The 20764-nt window shown below is 38.1% G+C and overlaps 1 protein-coding gene across 4 annotated transcripts in view; it reads right to left on the bottom strand.

Annotated features, from left to right (window-relative positions):
- Positions 1-20764, bottom strand: part of cadm1a (cell adhesion molecule 1a) — a 438346-nt gene that overhangs the window by 178343 nt on the left and 239239 nt on the right. The gene's annotated exons all lie outside the window — the stretch shown is intronic.

The raw sequence follows: 20764 nt of genomic DNA on the forward strand, positions 1-20764 counted from the left end.
TGTCTCCCCTTCTGTACCTGAGTTATGACATTAAATAATGGCCAGCAAATTGTTTTTGCAGAATATCATGATGCCTCAGTGAATCTGACCCTTGACCTTATACATTTGCATGAAATTTTGTCATAATTAGTCAATAAATTCTTGAGTTATGGCCAGTTATTGTGAGGTCACAGTGACCTTGACCTTTGACAACCAAATTCTAATCAGTTTATCTCTGAGGCCATGTGGACGTCTGTGCCAAATTTGAGGATATTTCCTCAAAGTGCTCTGGAGATATTTCATGCACAGGTCACAGTTATCTTGACCTTTGACCACCAAAATCTAATAACATCATTGTTAAGTCAAAGTTGACATTTGTGCCAAATTTTCTAAAATTCCCTCTTGGTGTTTGTGAGATATCATGTGATGAGAATGGGATGTACATATGGATGAAGAACTCAAAAACATAATGCCCCCGGCCACAGCTGTCACTGGCATGAATATACAGAATGAAAATATATTCACACAAGAATATCGTGTGCAATTGTACCCATCAGAATTGATTTTAATGAGTCTTTTGTGACTTTCAGTACTTGACAAAAGCCAAGCTGCCTTGCGTTGGTGATGAAAGAAAAAGCCATTGGTAACAATAAGGAATGACAGCTGGACGTGTGTATTAATACTTGGCCCTGTTGGAGGCCATTGCAAACATCTTGGAGTGGTCCTGACGTGATAATGATACAGCATGAACAGCACTTTGGCTGGCCAATTCTAAATGTGAAATGCTACAATTCTTCTAACCATGGGATGCAAAAAATATATCATTTTCAGTTTGGGAATAGATAGGCAGTGCTCTCACTTTTGGTGGTACCAAATAGTTTGGGAAGGAGGGAGTTTGGAAAATGGCAAGGTGAGGTAACATTGGCTGAATAACTGGGATTTTAAAGCCTGAGTATTGGGTCACCAGGCGTGTGCACAAGTGAGATTGATCAGCACTCTGTTGCTGCCAAGAAACATCAATCGTTAAAGTCAGTTACAAGGCTGAGTAGGTTTTCACTTTCAGTGTCACAGAGTGTGTTGAGGCAAAGCTTATTTAACTCATTTAAGGTGTCTCATATTAACATATTTTAATTATTCTTTTACAAAATGTAAGCAGCAATCTTGCTGTTTCTAATATGTTTCTAATATAATTAATATTAATGCATCAAGAAAAAAAATGATATACTGATTTGTTTATGCCATGCAGCTGTAGTACATTTCCAACTTACTTCCACTGAAATGACATGACAGAAAAAGTCAATGTTTTAGTATAAAAAGTAAAATTCTTTTCTCTGACTTTTTGCTGTTTCATATTAGAGTTTAATTTTTTTATGCATATTGTATTAGGTTGGATTACACTCTATATAACCTTTGAGGTATTACAGATTGGTATATTATACTAACATTGATTTTTATCATATCCTCCATTGTTATTTTGTCTTCATCAAAATATGCTAAAACAGAACAAAACGTCTCATTATCAAATAGAAAATTCATCAATCCAATGGTTAAAATAGTACCAACCAAAAGGGAGAGAGAAAAGCAATTGTCACCTTTTTAGAGAGCTGCCTGAAAGATCTATTGTGTGCATTCATGGTGCCGCTGGTTTTCATTTTATATGTAAATTCTTGAAATCAGTTCAACAAGAAATCTCAAGAAAGGCAAACTATCTCATTCTTGTGGCTGTAACGACCTCACAGGGGTTATACCGGGGTAACTAGGATTGCAGTATTCTGCACATGTTAAAGTAAACTGCTTGATTACAATACTTGTAAAGAAAAGTCACATAAGACAGTGAATTAAAAGTATTGGTGTGAGATAGAGCACAGCAGCACTGATGACTGAGGGTGTGAAATCGGGCCTTTCCTCTTATCTAGCTTCGACAGCCAGCCAACAGCAGATACAATACTGCAGGATTTTATAGACAGGGAGACCTCAGAGGAGGGAGGCCAAATACCATTGATTTGTGAATGAAAGAGCAACTCATTTTGGCAACCATAACGACCCGAGGCTCCCTTTAGTGGCACAGAACAAAACTGATGTCCTTCTTCATTAAGGTCTGCTGAAGGTTTGGATTCAACTATAATGCAATGATTCGCCAACCAAGAAATCTGCATGTCTTAAGAATTCCCTAAGATACAACAAAGTGTACGACGGGCGAGAGCACAGAGACATCAGGCCTGCTAGCTCTTTCAAACAGGTCAATTCTCTGTGAAAGTTCCTGGAGTGTTGAAACCCGAAAATTATCTTTCACTTGCACAGTCTTTAGATGTGTGCAACGGTCGAGAGGTCATCAATGTTTTCTTTGTAAGCTTTGAAAGATATGCGAGACAACGAATCATAAGATGGCTCTGAGATAAGAGATAACTCCCCTCTGCTGCAAAAAGGCACAATAGATAGCATTGTTTTTCCACCTTCGGTCATAATCCAGCAGACTTGGCTACTCTCATGAGATCCCCTCTATGCATTCTAGATATAGCTCTGCTGAAAAGGACAGAAGTGCTCAGTTGCATAGTACTTCTGTAAGGAGAAAATAAAGTTTTCATTTATTTATATATATACCCATATAACTTACTTACACAACCACTGTTGTAACATCCGAGGATAATTTCCATCACCAATTGTTGAATTTAACAAAAGAATGAGAATATCATAAAGATTGCATGGTAATGCATACCGTGATTGCATACCTGTAATCGTATATCTGTTGCAATGTTGCATTTCCAGATTTTATGTTGAGACAACCCAGATTTATTTTGAAAAGCCTGACTTCAGTTTGCCCAATTTTATAAATCAGTTTAAATCCATTCCACAAAGCACACTCTGAGGTAACCTGATCGAGTGTTGGAGATACCAGCAATAAAAAGAGCTTTTTGCTCTTTTTTGTTTCATTATATGTAAAGGAAGTCAGACATCTCTACAGCAGATCTCCAAAATTTGACAACTCACACCAAAACAATCTAGATAGATAGCAACACAGGTATGACATTTGATTGGAAGTGAGTTGTCCCTTTAATGCCAAGCCCAAATTACTTCCCCAGTGTGGGTCTTTTAGTTTGATGAAAGAGTTGGTGATGTGAAATGACCTTTTGATGTCCAAAACAGTTTGAATTTTTAATTGCACTTCATATGACAGCTTATTTTTTATTCCACTCTATCTATAAATATCATGGAAAAAATAAAACTGTCGTGATTGATCTGACTTCTCAAAGAAACCTGTAGTTCAGGATACTTTTGAGAGTATCGATTCACCAGGAGTTGCTGCACTGCTTATCGCACCCAACAACCCTCTGTTACATCCTAATCCACACATTTAATAGCAAATAACTGAACCATTTTTTTAAGTCCTGGTCAATGCAATGGATTCTGCAGCAAGAAAGTCCGTCACCTCCAACACTGAAGCTTTCCACACAAAATGTGAAAAGTGTATTCAGAAAAAGACCCCCAGAAGCAATAGCTTTCACCAAACCAAGCCCTGTATTTTATCTCTGATTGGGGAAAAAATATTTAGTTGCATCCCAGTGCATCAGTAGGTTCTTCGACTGGTCACTCAGCCCTGGACTGATGTATCATGAACAATGTCCAAGTCTACTTGGGTGGAACTGAATAGTCAGAAAATATATTCCTTGCCTAACCACTTTTCCATGAACTCCACTGAAAAGCCTTTCAAGTGAGGAAAGATGCAAAAGAGAATTTATAAGAAGTGGAAAAAAGACAAGTACAGTGCTGGGAGAATCCCTGCTGAACTGAGAGTAGGCAATAGTCAAATATTATACAGACATTTTTATTAATCAAAATACATCAAAATATATTAAAAAATGCCATTCTTTCACAGCACTAAGCACCCAGATATCTACAGTATCACAGCGGTATTAAATTTATAATATAATTATAAATGTATTAAACAGTAAAGTCCACAAGATCATGATATTGTAACAGCGTACCACCTGAAACTTTACTTTCATCTTAATCTGTCAATTATTTTTTACAATCTATTGTTAAGTTCATAAAACATAAGGTACTGAAAAACACCCCAATGGGGCTCTTTCTCTTTGTTCCCTATTTTCTTATATTGTGATATGTTGTTTAAAAGAGGTGAATAGTCATGCTGAAGTTATACATAAAAACATCTGTGTGTGTGTTTCAGTCCAGGCACTTTGAATCCTAAGTGGTAAAGGCAGACTCTGCCAGTTACACTACAACAGATTATTGACCTGGCAGATTATTGGGGCTGATATTTTGCAGTTTGTCAATTATCTGTATCTGTGTTTTATTTCAATGATCATCGATGAAATAAATAATTTGAAAAGTGCAAAGAAAGTGTCTGCAATTGAGGAACTTTTACCCTGTAAAACCCCAGGGAGCTCTTTTTATTTATTCATTTTTTAAATTTGAAATTTCACTTTGTTGCTGGGAACTTGCTGTATTTGATGTTGAAAGTTTCATTTTTGATTAAACATTTGGCTAAAGGCATTTAAACAAAGTCTTGTGTTGGAGTTTGTTATATTTCTAATTCTTAATATTGACAGAACATGTACATTTTGATTGTAAATGCATATCAGTTATCAGTCTCATTAACTGCTAGTAATCTGAATGGGTATCGGCCCTGAAAAAACAATATCGGCCGACTGAAAACTACTACGAACAAACAGCAAACAAAGAATACACATACACTACACGGCTGTGCCTGAAAAACTGCCAGCCATAAAAGTAGAGAAATAGGATTTGATATCACGAAAATCTTAAAAATTATCACTTAAAAAAAAAAAAAGAATAGCATTAAATCCAATGGATAAAAATAAATCAGGTTATAAGGAATTTCTACGTAAAAGAGCAAAGCACTCTGGGACAGCTGTATCTCTCCTGGCCCTGTCTTTTATCAGCTAAGGGAAATAGGAAGAGAAGTGCTGCAGCTCCTTTGCTTTGCATTGAGAATGTGACCCCCCTTTTATCATAGCCACCACTTAATCACTTCCAAGTCAGTTCAATCAATTGAGAGCCTTCCTGTCCCAAACAGACTTTTCATTGCACCCTGAGACAGTTCAAGTCCTCCTCGGTTCGGTCAGAATAGATGTCAAAATAGAGTAAAAAGGCTAACTGTCTGGGCAGGAAGTAATTCATAGCAGGTGACAGGAAAAAGATAGGCATCACAGGAGAACAAGACAAAGACACACATATGGCCCAGTTCTGCCAGTCAGCTCGCAATTACAGTTTGTGGACGTTTGTAGGAGAATTCTCTTGTTTTTATGACTTTGCTTCTCGAAACTTTACTGTCCCCAGAGAGGCAATTTGTGGTAAAGCAAAGTAAACAATTTGCATGATGTAAACACAATTAAAACACGGAACGAAACAACAATGAAAGTCCATGATCATGATCTGGAAGTAAATAACACAAACTATCCATCCCTCTGGCGTCAGTTTTGGACCCTCCGGGACAATGTCACATGAATTTTCAAAACAAGCTTATATGTTAACAGAATGCTAGGTGTCTGCTTTAGGTTTCTGCAACAAAACTCCTTGATTAGGTTAACAGACAAGGTAATGGTTTGGATTAAAATTTGTATGTTTATTCTGTCACTTAAGTAAATAAACAACATATGACATATTTACATGACATATGTGACATACATCACATAAAAAGTACATCATGTGATGTTAACTGGTCTTGATGCTCTTGTATAAGAGCAATGTCAGGTCTGTTCTGCTGTACGGTGCAGAGACTTGGTGAGTGGTCAGAAAAGACACCAGGAGAGAGGAAGTATTTCACAATGGATGCCTCAGATGTGTATGCCAGATCTTCAGGCCAAACGAAATCTGCAACCATCAACTGTACAAGAAAACAGGTAGCCAGAGCATCACCAAAGAAATCACACAAAGACGTTTGAGACGACTGAGCCATGTGCTGAGAATGGAACAGGACCAGATCACAAATCATCTTAAAATGGACAACACTAGGCAAAAGAAAACCTGGGAGGCCCAAAAACCACCTGGCGCAGAACACATGAGCTGGAAAAGATGAGCCTGTCATGACGGGAAGCGCAAAATGCTGCCAAGGACCAAATGCAATGGAAAAAGCTCACTGAAGCCTTATGTTCCATAGGGGATGAAGAGGAGTGGGTAGGTAGGTACCTTTAACCACATTTTGTATTACGAACAAAACAAAAAAACAAGAACTTGATATGTCAAAGAGTACAAGAACAGCAGTGTCCTGGGGGAAAGTCCCGTGTATGTTTGACCTATCCACCACCCCTATCAGTAAACTTACTGATCTTTATACTGTCATGGCCACAGATGGGTTTACGTTTAAATTAGTTAAGCCTTGTAGGTCTCAACAGCCACTGACCAAACTGCCGCATTTGACACCCTGTGAATGAGAGTGGGCTGTCAATGACTTTCCATAATCTAATCCTGACCCTGAATTGAATGTCACCCAACCATAGCTTACAAAGTTTGGTTATTTCCATTGAAATAAATGACTTTAAACTCATTTGGTTCTGATCCTAGGATATGCAAAATATGCACGTGTGCAAAATGTTATTACTATATTGAAATGGCTGCTCCAAAATGTGCCAAGTAGAGCCAGTTAAGACTGTAATTTTGTTAGCATAAACTATCTTCATGAGTGGGTGTTTTTTGTCACTTATTTTCCAGGTCATTTTCTTTCTCTATCCTCTTTACCCAACCTTCCATTGGCAGTCGCCAATGTGGTGACAACCATCAGAATTAAATTCGTTTTGAATCTTCTAACAAGATTCTACACAGAAGAGACATGAGTAGTGAAATGAATAAAAATAATTTGAAATCAAATTATAAATCCACTTCTCCACTGGATTTGCATGTACAATATTTAATATTCTCAGACATAAATTAGGACAAATATTCACCCCAATCAGTCGTTTACTAAGAGCCTCCTTATGTTATTATTTAAACAGGGTCGTTTGTGGTTTGAGCTTTTTCATGGGCCAAAATTTCTCAAACAACAGCACTCAGTGGTGCTATGGTTCTTTTACAATATGCTGCTGTTATTCTACACTATCTGGACTGATATGATGCCTTTCATACATTGTCCGCACCTTTCCAAGCACAGCTGTTCAGCTATTCATCTGGCCTCTGAGTTTCAGAGTGCTTACTTAGCATTTGCGTCACAGTAGCTTCTGTGATAAAGTGTAGGATGGCATTGATTTTGTGCCAGTGGTGGGTCTATTCTGGTATGCTTTAGTCGTTTTTCCTCTCACCACCCCTCCCGTGCTTTATTTCTGCTTTGGATAGCACAAAACGAAGATGTGCAGCCTCTCAACGCTCGTGTTGGGAGGTCACCCTAACCAAGCCCCCTTGGCTGTCTATAATTTTCAAAGCTCTAACTCACAGGTGAGAGAGAGAGAGAGAGAGAGAGAGAGAGAGAGAGAGAGAGAGAGAGAGAGAGAGAGAGAGAGAGAGAGAGAGAGAGAGAGAGAGAGAGAGAGAGTTGACACTGCAGACGGTGGTAAATCTGTGCAGTGAACACACCCTTGGACACACACTTAGTACATCATAGCACAATCCTCTTGTAAACATTCTCTCTATGTTTCCCTTTTAAGGGCCATATAAAATGTGCACCTCTGCGTAAAGGATGCTGTCACACATGAGGTGCATGTAAAGTACATATGTACGTGTGTCAGCATGCAATTATCAGGATTTTGCTCAATAATAAGGAAGTCCAAGCGGTTACAAAAGCGGTGATTTGTGCTTTTTGTGTCTCCTTGCAGTAAAAAGACCATGACAAAACCCAATGACAACAGAGCAGGCCTAAAATTAGAAGGCAACAATGTATTATTTGGGGGTTTGTATTTCGTATTTCGTGACATTTAACATGAAGACAAAAAAGGATTCAGACCCCATGCTTAATGGATCTGGGCATCCTTTAAAAAATTACATACCAGTACTTATGTTGTCTTGGCGATGAATTGCCAATTCCATCGCACACTACAGTTTGTATAGGTTGTAGCAGTTGCTGAGGGAGTGTGAGCAGCGCTCAGGACAGTGAGAGTGTGTCTGACCGCACACACAAAGTGACAGGGCTAATTGTAAGCATCACAAGACTAAGGTTACCAAACGGTTTTTAACGGGTTTAATTAAAGACTCAAGCTATTTGGTATTGGTGTGAGTTTGTGGTGTTAGTTGTTAGTTGCTGCTGCTGTGTTAGCTCATGCTAACTAGGCAGTCGCTGACGACTGACGAGGACAGCGGCCCCACAGACGACAGATACATAAAGTTTGTTGGGACTGTTAAACATCTCAGTGTTGGATGTTTAATGCTACTGCTGTGTTAGCTCATGCTAAAGTAAGGTAGCATAGTTAATTGTGTTAGTACATGTACTAAACATTGTCACATGACCTACACAGCCTGTTTATACATAACCATACTCCCTTCTGCTACAGTTGAATGCAGTTATTACTATAACATGTAGAGGCAATTTTACCATTTTGTTTTAATTTTCTTTAATTTATTATTGCCTTACATTGTAATAAAACATATTTTCACTTTGACTTGTGTGTAATTAATATTTGTAAAGCAGAAAACATGAAAACAGCTTAGGAGTGGCATAAATGCTCTAAACCAGTAACAGCTGGCAGTCATGTTGGAGAATGGCCGTTATGGTCATCAGAATGCCAGTTTGCAATGGCAAAATATCCAGATTTCTTCTTAACATATTAAGCCTTATATGTACCAAATTTGGTGCTTTTATAACAAAATGATCTATAGGTTAGCTATGCCACCCCACTACTAGGCAAACGTTAAACTGACTGTTTGCCAAGGAGCGAGGCTGTGGAGACTTCAGCAACAGAAAATGTGCTCATCCTGCTGAGAGTCGGGATGGCCCGGGTCAGACTCCCAGTTTAAAAAGGATTGCATGTATTGTTTGACTGGAGATGTTTTGATACCACTTAGCAAACTACTGGGTTATTTTAGTCTATACTTTAATGGAAGGCTATCAAGCACCGATTCTCAGCCCTGATGCTTAAATACCCCATGACCCTATGTAGCTTTGTTGGATAATTTCTGCAGCAAAATTCAATGAAAACTGCCATGGCAACGGCCATAATATGATCCATTAATAAAATAAAAAGCACGTCTATACTTCACAAACTCGAAAAGTGGGTTTTATGTCAACATGAACATTATGGAAATGTAATTGTACTTGTGCATTGGTCACTCATGGTGATTATCTTTGATCGAATTTTCTTGAAATTAGCTAAATACATATAACATGCATGCCAAATAGTGCAGGGAGCAGAGGAGACTAGCTGCCGAGGAGAAGGGGATGGATATAAAATGGACAAAGATGAAAGGAAAGAGGGAGGAGGGTGGGAGGGACGAAGAGGGGGAGGATGGATAGATGGCTGAATGAATGAATGGATGGATGGACAGATGGAGGTTAGGTAGCTGGAGGGAGGTATGCTACATATTGGCATCGATCCACGGGAGGGCCCATCAAAGATAGAGTGACATTTATGGCGCCGCTGACTGTGCCGGCCTGCCCTCAGCAGCAGGCACAGAAAGCCGTGACATTGTCAGCTGTGCTGGGAAAACTGTCGCTGCTCTTGACTACAGCTGAGCCATAGACATTTTCTCTATAGATTCACAGGTCGCAGGCTGAGAGGTCTTGTTAGCTGCGGAGGGTGATATACTTGCTCTGTATTAAACATGGATTTGGAGCGAAATGAAACACAGCTGGAGTGCAACCTTTTATTGCTCCCGAGAGAATTTGCCTTGCACATGTAATGAGAACATATATTAAAAGAAACACACAGCAGAGATAACAAGGTGTCTTCAAGTTGCAACGAGTTAAATCTTTAAATACATTTCTAATGCCACTTATGCTTATTTATGGGAATTAGAAACCGACAAATGGAGCTTAGTGTTTTTTTAATCAGGGATGTTCACTTTCAAAGGCATGCTCATTTCATATTAATGCATGTTTTCTGTGTTGTTAACTCAGTATGTCGGCTGACTTTGGAGGTTCCCACAATTCCACGAAACTAATCTGATTCAACTATGACCTCTGTAAACCAATCACAATGTTGATATCAAGCTTTAGATCTGGACATTTCCCTGCTGTTTTCAGCTGTCATCTCAGCGCTGCCCCTATGTGCTCCACACCACCAGCCTTCACCTCACTTATTCATATACTGGCAGATATAAAATAACAACAACAAAAAATGCACAGAATGTGCACACAAGAAATTGAAAAACCAAGAGTAAATTAAATTAAATATGCAAAGTTATTAATTTAGACTGATTAATTTTTTTTTCAATTTGGTTGTTTTTCCCTTGTCATTTTAATATTCTTTTCATTTTATCATTTATTGTAAAGACTTTCATAGTTTCTGGAAAAGAACTACAAGTTTAGACTACCAAACAGGCAAAGCAAGCAACTGCCCAGGGGACCCAAACCCCCAAGGGCCCCAAAAGTCCCAAGTTCCCAAAGCACAATATCAATATGAAGCAAGGCGGGTCCTGCATTGTTATTTGAAGATGAGTGCGGCTGTGGGAAAGAGCTATGGTGCCATTGGGGAAAACTTTTTTGTAATGGCTTTACGGGTCAGTGTACATGAAATGGAATAATTTCTTGATGGGGTATATACGTTAAAAAAAAAAACCCTCTCTCCTCTGTTTCTCAGGCTGCCTGTCAAAAAGCTATAGACAATGTTTTCCTCTGCAAGGGAAACAATATGTAGAGCCCACTCAGCAGCATCAACTTGGTAGACCTACTAACATAGCCTACTGGAGATATATTTTTAAGCAAAAAAATATGTGGAAACAAGGTTAGCCCACAGATCAGAGTGACCAGTGTCATAGTGACCAGAGCCAGCATGAGCATGATTAAGTGTAAATGTAAAGGCCAGTGATGAGTTGTTGTTATCAATACATGTTGCAATTTAATACCAGGTGCATATGAAGTCAAAGTCCAAGTCAAAATAAAAATTGATTTCTACTTTTAAAAATTGCATATTTATTTCTGTGAAAATTGATGTTTTCATGCAAATTTTACTTAATATTTCACTATGAATGCATAAATACACAAAGCTCAGTCTGAGTTATAAGGCTTCATTCTTCATCTCTCCAGGCTTACATACACACACACACACACACACACACACAGACACACACACACACAATACCCACTATGTACCTACTACTGTATGTGTGTGATTGTGTTCTATCACTGACAATCATGAAATGATTGCAGGGAGAGAATAGTCGGTAACAAGCGTCGCTGTTCAGCATTCCTAAACAGCCTTTGCTGTCAAGGGCATTTACACACTGCAGAGGTGGACGTATTCACACACACACACACACACACACACACGCACGCAATCATCGACAAAAAATGATACGTTTGGGAAACTAACTTCAACTCAATGTGGTACTGAAGTAGTTTAAAATCTGCTGTGAGAGATATATTGCGTTTGTTTTTGGATGATTTGTTTATTTTTTTGTCTCCCCTCCTTCTGTCTTAAATTACAACATCTCCAAAGCACAGAGATTTCAAAACCTCACTAAATTCCTTCAGGCTTCAGGTACTCTAAAACAGCTCATCTAATTACGGGTGCAGCTTTCCTCGAAATGAGCAACACGCTGAATTTTAGCAGCGACAAAACACTTTCTTTAGTGTTTCTCATTTTTCACAGATTATCAAAGAAAGGCCAAGTATCAATATTTAATTTGATGCCACCGCTGCCTCCGCAGCAGACACCAAACAAACAATATTTGAGCATTATTGTCAGTAAATTTGTGATGGAGGGATTTGGACTTATTCATAAACAATAGTCTCTGCCAGCTTCAGCAGATCTTATCCAGAGGAAAGGAAATGATAAAGTGAAATGTCTTTCTTATTGTGCAGCTGGAGCCAAAATAGGATATTTGTGTTTGCAGGCTTCCGTCAATACAAAATATATAACTGAGCATTTCTGGCTGCAAACAGACTCTTTTGTTTTGTATTGTCCAAACTTGCTCACAGGGTTTTGGTTATGTTATTCTATCCACTTCCAAACCAAAGATTTTTGTAAACAAATGAAAAGATGGAGAGGAAAAGCTCATCTCTTCTGTAGTATCCTGTCAATGTGAGTTTCTAAGAACTGGATCAGGAGCTGACGGGCATTTATCTGTCTGGTTTCGCTGGAAGAACACAGCAGCAAGTTCTAGTTTATTACTTTTACTTTGATAGTGCGAAGATCTGGAAATAAGGTAAAAAATACTACAATAAAGTTTACCGGGGGAAGAAAGATGAGCAGACAGACAGAATGTAAACAAGGCCACAGTTTAACCAAAATATCAGTTAAAATTACTCTTAATTTCTCCCTCCAAATAACTTTGGCTATCAAAATCTACATCTATGTCCATCAGCCATATTCATAGGAGACGACTACAACCCACAGACCTCATGTGATTTAGAAATTTGACAATATATTAATTGTCCATACTTGGTGCTGTGCATTAAACTCAAGGAGCCCCAAGGCTACAATCTGGAAAAAAAACAAATGTTGTCATGCATGTCATCCAGCTAATTATCTTTGAAGATCCTCTGATGGATTTTGCTCCTTCTCTGAATGGCTCTCCAAGCAGAGTGGCTAGTTGAGGCCCCTAAATTTGCACCCAATCTGTTAACAGAACTCAAAATTATAATTTCCTCATCTGCCTCCACAAATTCCAACTAGAAGAGAATGAAAAGAAAGTTCAGGGAAACTAAGAATAAAAATAAGTTTCCCGGATGCTCACTCACGTGAGTCTAGTAACAAAATTTGATGGCAGATGATTTTATTTAGTTTTTATCAATAGGACTTCTGCAGACTACTAGAGCTGTAGAAATAAAGTTTTAGAAATAATTAGCAAGAACTCTACAAGGTTCCTGGCATTATTGATGCGCATGATGTAATTTATTGTCAAAAATTTATATGTTTAGAATTTCAAGAAAGTCACGTTTTAAGCTTTTAAATGTGTACAAACAGGTGAAAGAGTATCTGAGGACCCACTTTATACCTTCAGTAATTTACTGACATTAAATATCAATGGACAATGAAAACAAAATCTGTGAAAAATCTATAAAATTGTGCTTATGTTCAGATAGTATGTAAATGTCAGAGGTGTTATCGAGACAATAACATGACTGTAATATTGGGTTTTTATACCATTATGTTAATTAACTGGACATTTTTTCATATTGTTTTCAAGATATGAGTGTTTTTGAACCAGTGGAGTAACAGACTGATAGAATTTGTTTTGATATTGTTGTGATACTCTGTGTTTTCTTATTGAAGTTTACTTTTCAGCATACATGAAAGGCTGTGCTCATAAAAAAACATGGATTTTGAGCTTTTGAGGGTTTACAAGAGACTCAGTTTGCAAAATTCCACATATTGTGTTGTATTATTCTTAACATTTGAGGGTTTTATGACTCAAACTTTATATTAAATATTGCTCGCAAACATAAAGACGTGATCATGTAGTATTTCCGGTACTTTTTCAAATGCATCTGTCACGGAAAAGTAGTTTAGTAGTTTTACTTTATGTCATCAGTTCCACTTAATCAAATGGTTATAAACACTTATGGTGTAGAAAAACACTTAACAGGGAGAAGGGGAAAAACAGTCAAGACTTCTCCGCAGTCTTATCTGTGCATATGTTCGTGGACAGCCAATGGGAGACTAAATATCACAGGACATTAATGGTCAGTCAGGCTTGGCCCTGGAGAAGAAAACGCCAGCCAGATTGCAATCCCTCACCTTGATGCACAAATGGCCCTGCACACCAGGCCGCACCCTCCCATCCTCCGACCGCGCACCGGAAATGAGTGATGAGTCCCCAGTTAAGATCTGCGGGAGGCCTGGGATTGAACAGAACTGCATTTTGTCACGCTTACACCGGAGGGGACATTTGAAACAGGATGACACCTCATGAATATCAAATGGCACCCTGCTTTTTAGCGTGACACACTTCACACTTCCTGGAATTAATTATCGGTGGATAATGTGGCAGCGACGTGGTCGACCATCGCTCCAAGTTTTCAAGGTGTTCTGAAAAACTTTTTGATGCTCATGAAGATGGACAAAGAGGTTTTTTTTTTTTTTTTTGTTAAATTCCGGAGTTAACAAGCACCTCAAATGGATCCGCAGCACAGTGATGAAATAAGACAAAAATAGCAAATGTCATCATAATTATCAGGATAGGACATATTTAAAAAAAACTTTAGACAATATAATGTTAATGAAAGCATGCGTAGAGTTTTATATTATACGGATGGCCTCTATGTGTCCTTCTGCTACAGGAGCGAACCTTGCACAGGCACAAAGACGAGTTGATTAACTTCCAGAATGGAGTTACACTTCCTCGATATTGGCTGAAAATCATCCCCTGGACTCCATTTCTCAATTCTACTATCCATGCCTGTGTATTAGCCAACTTCATTAATATAAAAGGTGTTAGAAGAGAGAAAGAGAGAGTCGCACCCCGGCCACTTCATCACGGCATGCAGAGAGAGGAAGAGCAAGAGAGATGCTTGTCTTAGTAAGTGTGTGTGTGTGTGTGTGTCTATGCATGTGTCCCAGCCTGCTTCAAAGGCAGCCTCTTGGACAAGATCAGTGCTGTGACCCTGTTCCAAGCCTATCAACAGGCTGTAGGCTGGCAGGTTTCTGGAGTGGAGACGAGCCTTTAATCTGGGACAGATGAGAGAGAGACACACAGTAAAAGACACAGCGACAGAGAGAGAGAGAGAGAAGAATGGCTAGGGTGGTCTCAGAGAACCTGTGGAGTGAGGCAGGCGTCCAACCAATGGAGGGAAGCCAGGTATCAAAACACACTTTTGCATGTAACCAATATGAACACACACACACGGTAAGATTCAGTGAATTCTCAAACAGTTCTTCCGCTGCTGAGGGAATTCAACAACTAATTCAATCAATCAGTGTTAACCACTTTGTTCTCAAACAGAAATATTGCTTCCATCCACTAATTATTTCCAATCGCTTCTACTTTGCTGCTTTTTTCTGCTTTTTTTTTTTTTTTTTAATCTCCATTCAGCTTCCATCAGTGAAACTCAAAACTTTGTGCACAGATGTGTTACGCTAAAAGACTTCCAGCAGCTTAAAGGGCAGAAACTGGCCTTCACCTTTAATGTGAAGCATCTGCAGGTAGTGTTGAGTTTTAGCAGCTTAATCTGAAAATTAATCACACCTGAAATTAATTAGTGAATGAAATAATATTTTTCTTATAGAAAGACAGCAGCAGATTGTTCAGCATGACTCTGTTTTGCTGTATTGTATTTAAAACATACATATGCTTTGACTTATCTCTTCCAGATGGACATTATATGACCTGTTTCTGTTTCAATGAGGCAGCACTACAAGTGAATCGGGTAAAATCTTTTAACATATAAATATCGTCATGAAACTCCCCCGTTCATTACTTACATTTAGAATATTCTGGAAAAAATGTTTAAAATGTTTAAATATATAAAGGTAGCATTTCCTGGAAAAAGTCTTAACATTGGATAAGGCCAGGTCCAAATTCTTGTTTCATTTTGTTGACATAGTAGTCAAACGTTTTTACAAAGAGAATTTGGGATATTTATTTTAATCTCTCCATAAATCATAAAATACTGTCAACAACCACAAAAATGGCATTTTTTTAGTTTATTTTTGGAACACAATGTTATAAATAAGGCTATGGAAGATAATCGTTTGGTGAGGGCTACTGAAGCAGATCATTTTGGCTGAGTATCAGAAAAAAAGCAAATTCCCTTTAAATTTGTATTTAAATTTAGCATTGTAATATTTTTACATTTTTAGACTAAAATACGACAGTGCAGATGTAAAGGGTAAAAATCTAATTGATATCACCATAAAACGTCCCCACATTAAAACAATTATTTCTGTATTACAAGTTTACTTGAAATGTTGTGTTTGAATATGCAAATTGTGCATTATCTTATTAAATATGGGCTATTTAGATACATTTCCAGAACATAAATCTGAACTTAAATAAACACCTAAATGTGTATTTTGGACATTTACTTTACACAAGTCTAAAGGAAGTTATGTAATGGAGGCAAGATTGAGCAAAATCTTAAAACTGGCCAGTGTATGAAAGAACTATGTTTTCACCCGAGGTGTTTCCTCTAAACGTATTTGGTGTGATTTTTTCAATTTGGCTTTTTGTAATTTTCACATCCAAACACTTGTAACTTGTCTTGCTTCAGAAGACTTAAAAACGGCTCTGGTTCCATGTGAAATGTGACCAAGGGTCTGAACACGCACGCAGAGAAGAATGTTTTTGTGGCAGTGTCTACAGGGGTTGTAGGCCTCCCGATGAGAAGCTTGCTGAGAGGGAAGAAGACCCATACATCCCTGTTCGCAAAGCACGTGAAAACAGAGGGGGGGCATGGTGCGATATGTTGAGAGAAGAAGGAGAGAGAGAGAGAGAAAAAAAAAGCACTGAGATGAGAATGAAAGGATGACAAGAACACAGAGATTTTGAAACAGTTGAAGAAGTGAGGAGGAGGGAAGGCGAGTCAATGCAAAAGAGCTCTTTGTGTGTGTGTGTGTGTGTGTGTGTGTGTGTGTGTGTGTGTGTGTGTGTTATGACAGAACAAAAATAGAGATTAATAGAGAAGCAACAAGCCTCCTCTGCCTCAGCAATCATGACTCACAGGAGAGTCTGTGCTCTGGGTGTGTGTGTGTGTGTTTGTGTATGTATATATTGTGTGTACACATATAATGAACCCTAACTCATGCAGCATCTATATTAAGAAAGTGAAAACATCACATACACACGCACACATACACAAAGAAAAAAACTACCGTTTGGGGTGACAGGTACGAAAAGGAAAGAGAGACTGATTGTGTGCATTCACTGAATTTCACAGATTTTCATACATTAAAATATCATTTGCATTTGAAAGTGTAAACATAATGTTGCAAATAATGTAATGCAAAATATTCAGATTCTTTTGTGTGTGTGTGTGTGTGTGTGTGTGTGTGTGTCCCTGCTTCTGCTCATGTTTACATGTGATGTTTACTTTTTTGCTTTGGCTATGTGAATGGGCGCGTGATGTCGAAAAGTTTCACTGAATATATATTTACAATGTGTTGTTCAAAGTGAACAAACTATGCTTATGTATGCAGCCCTAGCAGTTATATGTACTGCAAACCAAAGGCTTTCACATAAATAATGAGGGAGGAAGAAGATGTAAAGATTAAAGGAATAGTTAAACAATTTTGGAAATACACCTCTTCACTCTGTTTATAAAAAGTGAAATGAGAAGACATTAGCAGAAAATATTGTTTGAAGCCTCTCAAATATGGAGAGTTCCCATATCATGTTAAACTGAAAATCTTTGGACTTCGGACTGACAAAACAAGACTTGACTACTACCATTTTACGACATGTTATTGACCAAACGATTATTCTACTAAATAAGAAAACAACTGCCAGATGAATTGATAATGGGAATAATTACTAATTGCAGCTCCAGTATCAAAACACTTTTTGCTACAGATCAAAATTTAGCACCAAGTATAAAAAACTGTTACCACACGTCTGGTCGGATTTGTACGGTCAGCCCTGTGCGTTACGGTCGAAAATGTCTGACATGGTGGTAAAAATTGAGCAAAACAGCACAAACGGCTCCAGTCATTCCACTTTTCCATATTTGGCGTGATGAACAACACATTAGGGCGTGTTAATCGGAGTATGCATGGCTGCATGTAATCAGGAATATGAGTGGAATATTCACTTCAGCTTAGAGGTAATGTCTTTCTACATGTTTTCATGTAAACAGAGCCAGTAATGGGGGTCACTGCAAAACCTCAAAGAAAGTCATGAAAGGTTTAATCCATGCATCATCTTGAAATTCTACTGGGCCAAAAATGACCTTTAATAATAAATTTGCAACATTGGCCAGTCAGATTTCAATGATTTGGTGCCACTTATTTGATCATAGATTTATTGCAGAGTAGAGAAACCTGCTGTGGTCGTCTTCACAGCATGCGACATGCTGACTGGATTCCTTATCAAGTATGAATGAGTCGAGCACTCTGTATGGAGAGTGCGGCACCTTCTGAATACTATAATTGGATGATGATAAATCAGGGGTTTCACTCTACCAAAGGCTATTTTGGCTGCTTGACTTCTTCATAATAGAGTCATTTTTCAAAAGGACCATGGAACAAGGATATGTCTATTTAGGAAGGACCAGGGGCATTAACAGTAAACAAATGCGATGGGAAACAGGCTGCCCTTGTCTGTAACACTCTGGCATCTGGGCTTCTATCTGAATATTACGGTCTTTCATCCGTCCATGCTTCACTCTTTGGTCTATGATTGAGGCAAAGACTATTTTATCTTGGTTGATGTTATCACACATCACAACATCTGATCGCAATTGTCCACGACATGGCTCAAGTGTCCAAACTTGTTTTTAATTTGATGAGCATTCACTTGTGATGCAGTATTCTGCGTTTTGTAAGTGATGTGCTTTTGATGTTGTATTGTGTGTCTTGTGCCTTTTGTCACTTTATATCATATGCTATTGTGTGTATTCTTTGTCTTGTGTGTGTCTTTTTCTTTCTTTTATTCTTGTACAACTTTATGCTATCGCGTCATTGTGCTTTATATTTGTCCTGATCTGCTGAGGGACAACAGATACGAATAAGTTCTAAACTATAATCTAGTAAATTGAATCAAATGGTGAAATTTATGTTTTAAACTGCACATGGTCCCTTTTAAACTAACTAACTAACTAATTAACTAACTAAATAAATGAATACTGGTGATTTAACTTCTCAACATCAATAACAAAATCAACACCCCTTTCTCACCAAATTAGCTCTGGTTCTTCAATCGGTTTTGCTCAGGATTCTTGAAACATTGGTGCTATCTGGCACACCAGCCCACTTTTCCACCAGTTTTGACCAGAACCATTATAATCAAGGATGTGTCATCAAAGTAAAAAGTAGTAGCCAGATAACTGATTGGAGTGATTACATGGAAGCTTTTTTTCTCTTATTACAGATAATTGTTTTTATCTAAGAAAAATCCCTGAAAAACAAGCACTGATCAATGATCACTGATAACAAGACATAGCAGACTATTACATGCAAAACTCCACCCTCTCTTTCCAATCTGTAGAACAGGACACGCCCACAGCTGTCATCGTGGTCAAGCATAACCTTCTTTTTTTCTACTCCACCTAAGAACCAACTTTTTGGGTTCAAAATTGATTTACTTTTGATCAAAATGGTTCAAAATTAGGTGCTTGAGCCAGAACAGAACCGATTCCATGTTGGTGAGAAAGGGCCAAAAGTGATTGCACAAGAGATCTGACAAAAAAGTTGAACTAAGGCAGTAAAGACTGCACTGCATACTGGAGGCCTTAACTGGCTTCCCAAATCTTCTTAGTCTCACAAAGCATTGTGCATTATATTGTAAATAGAAATTTGATGATCCACAAATCCAGCTTATGTTCTGTTTGTTTACATCTGAATTGTCCTTTCTTGCCTGAAATTCCCAACCACTGGTGGAAATAACCGCTCCCATAGAAGTGTCTGCTCTTAAATTATGGTTCAGCTGTAATGTTGGCAAATGTAAATCTTTCTAACAGTGAAACGGTTGCAGCTAATCCTCTGTGGTGGAAGTAAAACTGTAAGCAAATAAGTGCCATTCAACTGCAGACTGTCAACAGCACACCCTTGTGTCATGGTACCAGCTCACTGTATTGACCCATTAATGTATTATGGGCAGCTCTTTCTTTTGTCCAGTGGTGAAGAAGTATAGCCTCCAGTGAAGTGGAATATGGCCACTGATTAGGTTAATGATTTTGGGACATTGATGAGTCAATAAGCCTTTTTACACAGCACTTATCCCGGGGCTAAGATTCACATTATGCCCTGAAAATATGCCCAGTGTGGCTCAGTCGTTTGACACTTGGATTATTCTCACCACTAACCAATCTGACGATTAAAGTAAGAAACCATGATATTTCATTTGATTTTTTTTACATTGTTAGCACTCAAATAGTCATTACTTCAAGCACAAAATTTCACTGCATGCATAAATTTGCCACACTAGTGCCACTAAAACCACAGCCCAAAAGGTTTTTACAAGTGCCGTTTTTAACTTTACGATCACATCTGCTATTTAAGTGACACCATATAACTGTTAAAGCACACTCAACACAAAACTCTTCTCATATCTGCTTCTAATGTATTCTTGCAACCCCCCAGTGCAAAACTTGCATCAGAATGGAAATCTAGTAATGTTTCTTTCTAGGTGGATGGCAATGTCATTATTTCATGATCATCAATGAAACGGAGGCTTATTCAAATAAATAAATAAATAAACCATCACCCGCTTAGTAGTTCGTTTGTGCTGTGCATTTGTTGCAGTGACGTAAATCAAATGTCAGTCAAGCCGGCTAGATTACAGTCGCACTGATGCAACCAGTGAAAATAGCAGTAGCCTGGAGAGTAAGGCCCTGATGTAAAAGTAAAAGTTAGATAACTGACAAAGTTAAATGAATGAATGAATAAAGTCAAAAAAGTCCACATACATAGCTTTAAATGCAACAGGTAATTCCATAACATCAAAAATCCAATCCAAATGTGCTTTAGGGATGCACTTATCAGTATTTTTTGTTAACAAGAGATTAAACGACTATGTGTAATGTGGAAAGACTGACTCAGAGTGTCTAATCCACAAAGAATTATCACCC

Source organism: Plectropomus leopardus, chromosome 13 (assembly GCF_008729295.1).
Source record: "Plectropomus leopardus isolate mb chromosome 13, YSFRI_Pleo_2.0, whole genome shotgun sequence".
Taxonomy (NCBI): domain Eukaryota; kingdom Metazoa; phylum Chordata; class Actinopteri; order Perciformes; family Serranidae; genus Plectropomus; species Plectropomus leopardus.